Source organism: Coptis chinensis, chromosome 9 (genome assembly GCF_015680905.1).
Source record: "Coptis chinensis isolate HL-2020 chromosome 9, ASM1568090v1, whole genome shotgun sequence".
Classification (NCBI taxonomy): domain Eukaryota; kingdom Viridiplantae; phylum Streptophyta; class Magnoliopsida; order Ranunculales; family Ranunculaceae; genus Coptis; species Coptis chinensis.
Window position 1 is genome coordinate 65614960 of NC_141464.1, and position 8375 is coordinate 65623334.

At 35.5% G+C, this 8375-nt stretch overlaps 2 long non-coding RNA genes across 2 annotated transcripts; both read left to right on the forward strand.

The window, feature by feature from the left end:
- Positions 1–2586: 2586 nt before the first annotated feature.
- Positions 2587–4286, forward strand: LOC147477412 (uncharacterized). The gene is made up of 3 exons (XR_015208984.1): positions 2587–2850; positions 2999–3016; positions 3976–4286. It is a non-coding gene; the product is annotated as an uncharacterized LOC147477412 (long non-coding RNA).
- A 434-nt stretch (positions 4287–4720) lies between these two features.
- Positions 4721–7602, forward strand: LOC147477413 (uncharacterized). Its single transcript, XR_015209455.1, has 4 exons — positions 4721–4947; positions 6343–6512; positions 6594–6647; positions 7535–7602. It is a non-coding gene; the product is annotated as an uncharacterized LOC147477413 (long non-coding RNA).
- Positions 7603–8375: the final 773 nt, after the last annotated feature.

Here is an 8375-nt window from a genome sequence, read left to right on the forward strand (position 1 = left end):
GTGATGTTAGCACAAGCAAGGTCTTCATCAAATTCTGAATTTAAGGGAGAAATGAGTAAGATGAAGTTCTCCATAGCTAGAGTTGAGGGTGTGTTGATGGTGAGTTTGCCTTAAATATAAAACTTATTGCTTTCATCATATATATAACTCTTAGTTTTGTCATTCATTTTGTCAGGATATGCTTAAGCTTGTGACCAACAATGGAATGTCGAATAGTCAACCGCCGTGTGGGGATACAACACCCGGAACCGATGTTGGTTCCAACTCAATTTGCAGTTCGTCTCAACAGAATTTAATGAATATGTTTGAATTTGCGAACCCTCCTGCTGAAATGTTGAGTCCACCTCTTAAGGTTACCCTATTAGGTAGAGATGGTGTTTCGGTTGCTAGGGGATATGTTATGACAACCACCGCTAATATTTGCCATGGTAGAGTCGTCCTTGGAGGGGAGAAAAAGATCTACATCCAGGAAGTCTTGGTTCCCAATGCTCCTATTTATGATGGACCTCAATTTGGCTAGTCGGACCTTAGTGATTTTGTTGAAGGGGGGCCTTTGATTTGGCTTGAATCAAGGTTGCAGTATGAGTAATCTATTGTGTGGAATATGCAAACTTTATCTATTTTGGTTTTTTTAGTATGTTTTTTGTAAGTAATGGTACGAGCCTTTTGCAAGATGTAAGAATGACATAACGAACTTGTGCACTATAGCTTGTTATGATGGTATGATGGCTAGATGGTTTATAAGAATGTTATATTATTAAAGTTTTTTTGTTTTTTGTAGGTTGAAGAGATAACAACCCCGTTTTTAACTCCGCCAGTGCAAAGTAATGAAAGTCATTGCGCTGCCGGTCCCAAGCCCGGATAAAGGAGGAGGGAAAATGGTGGACAGTTCTGCAGTTATGCTCTGTTGGTTGATGCACTAGTTTGTTTTATCAATGGCGGTACCGGTATTATTTCATTTTCTCCATTGCAAATTCTTTTTTTTATTTATTCAAATGTAAATTCCTTGGATAGTTTGATCCGATGTGTAATTTTCTTCGATGCGGACCGCCTATTGCTTCTATTGCTTTCCATGCACAAGGGGGAGGTTCTTGTTTGTAGCATTGGGCCACAAGGTAATGGACTATTGCTGCTAGTAGTTCATTGTTTTACACACCATTATCTCTTGGATAGAAGTCCCTTACTTTGAGTGTGTAAGCGTAGCATAGCTTTTGGACCTTTTGTTCTTTTAAATCCGTACATCCGACTTTGCAATTCTTTATCGGTTATACATATGGCACTACAATAGGAGGGAGAAACTTCCTCACCAGCCATCATCATCTTGAAGACACGACGCGTTCTCTTGACCTTGTTTTGGCTACCGACCTTATGCATTTTTCATCCGCATGTTTGCTCCATTTTTTTTTTAACCGCCGAGGTTGGTGTCCTCGTCCCATGTATTTGTTTATTACTTCATTTTCTTCCCCATCTTGCTCCTAAATCCAATTATTTAACTGAACACGTCAATGATCTTGACTCTCCGATTCTCCCATGACTCTAGCAACATCCGCCGGTTACTTGCACTATCCTCCCCCGATGTATATATTTTGCGAATGTGCATTCTGGTGTTCGTTCCAATCTGGAAGCTAGAGCAACTCCCATGCCTTTCCCTTTCTTGTTCTAGCCTACTTTTGCAAGAGATGGAGGACCAGTTATGCAGCATGCTTCTGCAGCTACTGGTTCAAGTAGCACTCCACAGATAGTGCAATCTATTTCCCTACCATGGCTGCAACCTCTTCCGCCCCCGCTCGAAACAACACCACCCGTCGAAACGGACCAGACAACGAGACCTTAGTATTTCAAATCACACATGGAGTCGAACCAATTTCAACTTTCGATAAAATGGGAATTAACAACGACCTCATACGTGGAATCTACCACCACGGTACAGAATTGCAAGAAATATTGGTGATTTACGCGATATGTTGAATGTACAAGACACTTCTTACATTTTTTCTCTTTCTTACATTTTTTATATATAGGGATCAATGGTGAAAGAAGGAGCTCCACAGAGTAGAAGGAAGTTTGAGCAAATCAGCCCTACTGGTATGTTTCATAATCTTTGAATTATAGCTGTTAATATGCTGAATCACTTATATTTTGGAACATATGTGATACCCCCCATGTTTAATAACTTAAGAAATTTACATAATAAGTTGAGTTTTTAAAATGATGATATGTCATGGGAGGGGTTTCGAAATTGCACTGCTTGTTATTATTATTATTGTTATTGTTTTGGTTCATCATGTCCCATGGCCATTTCAAGCAGAATACCATTTTTGCTTTTGGAATCCGAAATAGTAGTATGATAAAACTACTACTCAATCATTCTATCTTCATCAAAGTTAAATAACAACAGAATTGAATCTCTGATATCTTTAATATAGAATGTTTAGAATCTTTATGAAGTTAGTTGTCTATATAAACTCAAGGATACACTACACCAGAATTGCTGAAAATGACACCAGCTTAGGACTCTCATAACCGTCCTTAATGTAGGATTGCAAAAATCGTCGTATATGGCATTAGACCGTCGTATACTGATCTAAGCTAAAATAGAGGACGGGTTTTAGTGTACTAAATACACGACGGTAGAGGTAGTTCTGGAACTCGTCGCTTAGGTTTAGGTGGTGGGGCTAGTTTTTCTTTCTTGGGCTCACGACCTTTTCATTCTTGCCGCTCATTATTTTCACCAACACAGCCAGAAACACCAGTGGAAAGAGAGAGAGAAAAGGGGGTGACTTCTAACAAACCGTTCAGACCTTCGGCAAGGAACAACAAAGCAAAGAGCTTGTGAGCTTCTGTTAAATTGTAAGCTCTCTCTCTCAAAACATAAATAATATTTATTTAATGATTTTAAAGCTTCAAGTTTGTGTATTTTCGACTAATTTTTGTTTGTTAAATTGATTTATTGTTCACTAAACTGAAATGGGTACTTGAAACTTCGATCAAATCAAAGTTCTTTCTCCAAATTGAGGTAAAGTTCCTTCCTTTCTTCATTCTTTTGCATTTATTATTGTTTTATGACTACTTAATTAAATGGGGTTAGTTGAATCTATCATGGGTATTTGTTATTTCGATTTTTCTTTGATGGGTATGAAATATTCATCTATTTTTTTTAGTATTTGGGTTATGTTAATTTGATTGATATTGAATTACTTGGTTCTGGAATGAACACAATTTAAGTTTTCTCTGCACTCTTACGTTTCCTCACCGAAATCCATTTTGAATCTATAATGCTTATACCTCAAATCTCGTGAACAAGAAAATTGTTTTCTCGTTCCAAATAAACTAGTTAATTTTTGTTGTAAAATGCAAGTTTTAACTCAAGAATCTAATGCAATGGTATAGTAATACTTTAGGAATTATGGAGGAATGGTGATTATGATTGTTAGTGTTATTTCATTTACGGAGAAAAAATTGAGAACCCTCACTCTATCTTTCTTCTTTTCCCTTTCCTGCAAGTTCCAAGCTAAAGACGATTTCCATTGAAATCCCATCTCCCCCAATACCTGATTTGAAAGAGAACTAATAAAAAAAATTCTTAAGAAACAAATTTTGATGTCGGAATTCCTGAAATTACTAGGCGAATTTTTTTTGGGAGGCACTATACCGGATGGAAGATTAAAAGACACGTTTATCGACGCCGGTCATGTGTCTTTAATGGCAATTTGATTTTTCTGTTTTGCTTCTGTGCTCGTCAATTTGCAGGTTTGGCGATTTGGTTCTCTGTTTAGAGTTAATTTTGTTTGGGTTGATGCTTGTTTTGTGTATTTCAAGCAATCTAGGTTCCAATTAGAAGTAATTTGAAGAAATTCATCTAGTGAATCCATTTTGTTATTGGTTGTTTGATAATTTTGGGTTAAATATTGAATATTATTGATAAGAGTTTGTAAATTTGGGGCAAAATTGCAAAAAAATGAATTTGGTTCTTAGAGCGCCAGGCAATAGAGAAGAGGCTTCAGTTGGTTGGAGTTACAACTATACTTTTAGCTTGCAAATATGAAGAAGTTAGTGTCCCCGTCGTGGAGGACTTGATCATTATTTCAGATGGGTTACACAAGAGCAGAAGTTCTTGACATGGTATATTTTTAATTTGTTTGTTCCCTTCAATTAACCAATGTGTTCTCATGTTTTGCTAAGCTTTAAAGTTTGAAATTGTTTGCTTGCAGGAGAAGTCCATTGTTAACATATTACAGTTTAACATGTCTGTTCCAACCCCATATGTGTTCATGACTTCATGAGGAGGTTTTAAAGGTCGCTCAATCGACAAGGTCGGTACAAATATTTTTCAACACGTCTTGTTTAGTCTTTAACTTTCTTGTATAAATGGATCATGGAATTTATTGTTTTGTTAGAAGCAAGTCTGCCACTATCTTTTGCTTCTATCGAGTGCCTCACAACACTTGTGCTGTATTGGGGATGCACATTGGACATTAATCTAGCCAACTGAGATGCAAGCAGATCTGTAACACCCCTCTTTTTCGAAACCCCTTTTTTATATATTTTGACGTACTTGTTGAAAAATTTGTAATGCTTGTTGATTTGTTCGTTATGTCACTGATAAAACTGTTATAATAATATACCATAATAGGAAAGTAAAAAGAGGTGGATGGGCCTGACTTTGGGCTGGGTTTTTTTTTTTTTTTTGAAAAATGGGGGAGGGGTCAACCAGAAAAAAAAAAAAAAAAAAAAAAAAAAAAAAAAAAAAAAGGAGAGAAGGGGTTCTTAGAGGTCTGATTTCATCTTCTCTATCTCTTTTTAACTTTTCATTTCACAATCAAGAATTAAAGAAGGTTATTTGGAGATGGAATTTTTGTTTTTCAGGTTTCTACTTCAAATTGAGGTGTTGTTGCCGCGGCCGTGTATCACTTGTTTTCACTTTGATTTCTTAGGCATCTGAATTTGGTGAGTAAACCATGTGTTTATTGATTGATTAGTAGCATTATATAGGCCTGCAACTATTTTGAATGATGTGAATTCATTGGATTCTTGTTATAGGGTTTTCATTTTCAGAACTGTTCTTGGTAATTTAAGCATAGAAAACTCGTTTTTTATCTTTTTTATATGAATCCAATGCTTGTTTACTGTAGACACACATATCTACAACTTTCGTGTTTTGTAAAATTTCATATCTAGTTGTTTTGCATATTGAAATTGAAGCTGAAGTTTGACGCAGAAACTGGGACTGAAACTGAGCAGTATGTGGTAATAAAATCTAATAAAATAAAAAATTTACTCTTTTGTGTCGACTCCAAAACCAGTAGAATCTAGACTTATAGAGGTACAATCTCGTGTTTTGACCTGAGTTCATACTCGTGATTAAGATTATGAAAACTGACTTCAACATACAACGACTATTGGCACACACATTCTGGATAGGTTGTATTGTAGGAAGTGTATAGGACACTATACTTCGTAGATTTGTGCAAGGCCAAAACCTAATGAAAGCTTATAGAGTCTTCTATCCAGTGCAGCAAGCCTCACTCAATTTGGATGAGTGTGGAAAGAGAAATGACCTTGACAATTATGCGTGTCAGAAATTGTGTCTGTCAGAAAATAGTTTTCTGTGCAGTGGTTGATCCCAGTTTTAATAAAGTTAGGAGGAGAGTTAGATTTTTTGTAAAACACGAAAGAGTAAGGTCTGTGGGTTAGCTTTTAAACGCAAAAAACCTTGTCGCTTTTGGATACGTGTGGAAAGAGTTGTGCTATTTAGAAGATAGCGTCAAAAAATTTAGTTTGCTGAAAATTAGGAATTTTACCAAGTTTGCGCTATAATTACTCATAGTTAGGCCGAGATTAGGACTTCGGGTTGCACATGAAAAATGAAGTGTACATATCATAGTTTTCAAATAATCAAGTGGAGTACCATTTGCAAGAATGCAGGAAAAACTTTAGCAATGATGACAAGTTGGTTAAAAAACCTACTCTTTTATGTGCATGAACCTAGTTTGGGAAATGTTTCTGGTAATGAATAAAGAGTTTCTTAAACTTTTCTTGGGTGTTTTGTATAGTGTTTGTAGTTTATTTTTAGATGGTGGTTTTGTTTGGAACTGATACGAATCTTAAGATAGTTTTGGGATACCGAACAGTATAGTAAAATTCATTTTTGAGCAATTTTGAATTAATAGGTTCATTGTGCATTACTAGGGCTAAAACCTTATGTATATTATTGTAGGAGCATTTGGAACTTGTTATACCTATTTCTAAAAAAAAGGGCTTAAAGAGTCACTTTTAAAGTGTCTTAAAAAGTGATTTGTGTTAGTTCTAGGTTAATTACAAAAGCATCTTAACTTGTTATAGCTTTTGAGTTTGGACACGTAGCTTAAACTACTAGATTTGACTGGAACAATGCATGCAATCTTGTTTCAAGTGTTTAAGACTGTGCTCACTCTAGAATGTGTGGATTTGATAAGAATGAGCACACTTCTAGAAGTGGTGGGTGAGTGACGGCTGTTCAACAAATACGGAAGGTAAAGACTTTGTCAAGTAGACTAAATATCAGTCCATTGTTTGTTATTTTATCGTAGTGATGTGGAAGCCATGGTTTGCAGGCTCATGACTACAAGAAGATGGTTATGATTGGAGATGATGCTACTGACCTCGAGGTAAGAGAATTCTTCCAAACCTCCTTTATACCCAGATGGTGTTTGTTATAAAAGTAAAACACAGGCTCCCTTGCATATCTTCAAATTTTGGATCCCAGGGAAATGAAATAAACAAACTTCTTAGTGGAAGTAGACTCTGAATAGAGCAGTCATGCATTATCTTGTTATTCATTTGTTTAGTATTGTTTGTAGTATGTAAGTTCCGTAACCGTTCATGATTATCTTGAGCTGAACCAAAGTTGCTAGTGTCGGGCCAAAATGATATAAAGCTTTCTACTTCAAATAATCTTATAAATATTTTAGCATCATATAGTATGGTATGTCCCCTAATGATATTTAACTCAATTTTCTTCATCTTTGCCCTTAATATAATATTGTTTACTTTGTGCAATCCTAATTATAAAAGAAGTTACATGCGTAGCTCTTTCTTTTAAGGTACTCTAATTAGATACTTGTGTATTTGTTCTTGTAACAAGCAATGGTCAGATTAGTACGTGTTGGATTGTCAGCTCACTCAACACACTAAAGACAAACCATATGTGGGACTATAGATTATCTAACACCAGAAATGGTAGAGAACATGACCCTTGCTTTTCTTTGTTATGAATTCCTTATGGGACTCCACCATTTTAGACTTTATTTCCAAGTAAGTCGTATGGCTAGCGATTCCTTGAATTTAATTAGCTAGAGGTATATGTATACTCTATGTTTTTTGCTAATGTAGAAATGTGGTCTACTGATTATGAGGTGCATGATGGAGGTTTCAAACTACATGATTTATAATGATTTTTGGATTGTATGCACTTGATACAAGTATATAACTCCATTTGTAGAGAGAATTTTTGCTTTATCATGTGTTAAGGCCGGATAAATGTTTCTTTTGGCAGGAGTGCTTTTCATATTTAAGGTTGGAAGCTTACTCTATGTTGCAAGTGTTTATTAAGGCTGGGAGACTTCGTGATATATTAGCTTAGTGTTGTGAAGCGTTGCTTATTTCAAAGGACAATGTCTTTGCTTAGGCGGTAAGCAATTAGCTACATTTCTTTGTGTGGAGTGGCTAACTGATAATGCTCCCCGCCGCGTGTTAACGTTGTTTGCCTATGTTTGGGCTACCAGTTGGTTTTATCTTTAGAAGACTCTCAAGGCTATTTACCCTCACGAAAGGTGTGATTCACATGAAAGAACAAAATGTGCAAAGGTGACGAAGATAGAAATTTCAAATTTCAAATTGTTTTTTTTATTATGTTTTTATTCTGCCTTGGATACGTTAAAAGCTTAGTTGTTGGTAACCAAAAGTTTGAAAACATTGTAAATTTTGGAAATTATTATCAATGGATTATATATATTAATTTTTGAAATGTGTTGTTTTAGTACGTAGCTTTTGTGTAATTGATTTTAAAATTTGAGAAATCTCAAATTATATAACAATTATCAGCAAGTGTCTAGGAAAAAATAGATTTGAAAAAAAAAATTATTAAAAAAAATAGATTTAAACTAATACGTCGGGGAACAATGTCGTTAATTGACTCCTAAAAACAAAATGCGACGGAAATGCATGTCCCAATTTTGAGAATGTGTAGCTCTGGTGGAAAGGTAATTTACGACGGTTTCTAGTGTCTTAAACTTAACGACAGCATATACTGTCTCATAGCCGTCGCAATTCTAATTCAATTTATCACGTTTTTTTCCGTCGTTAATATTAACGACAAGGCTATTCGCGACGGATTC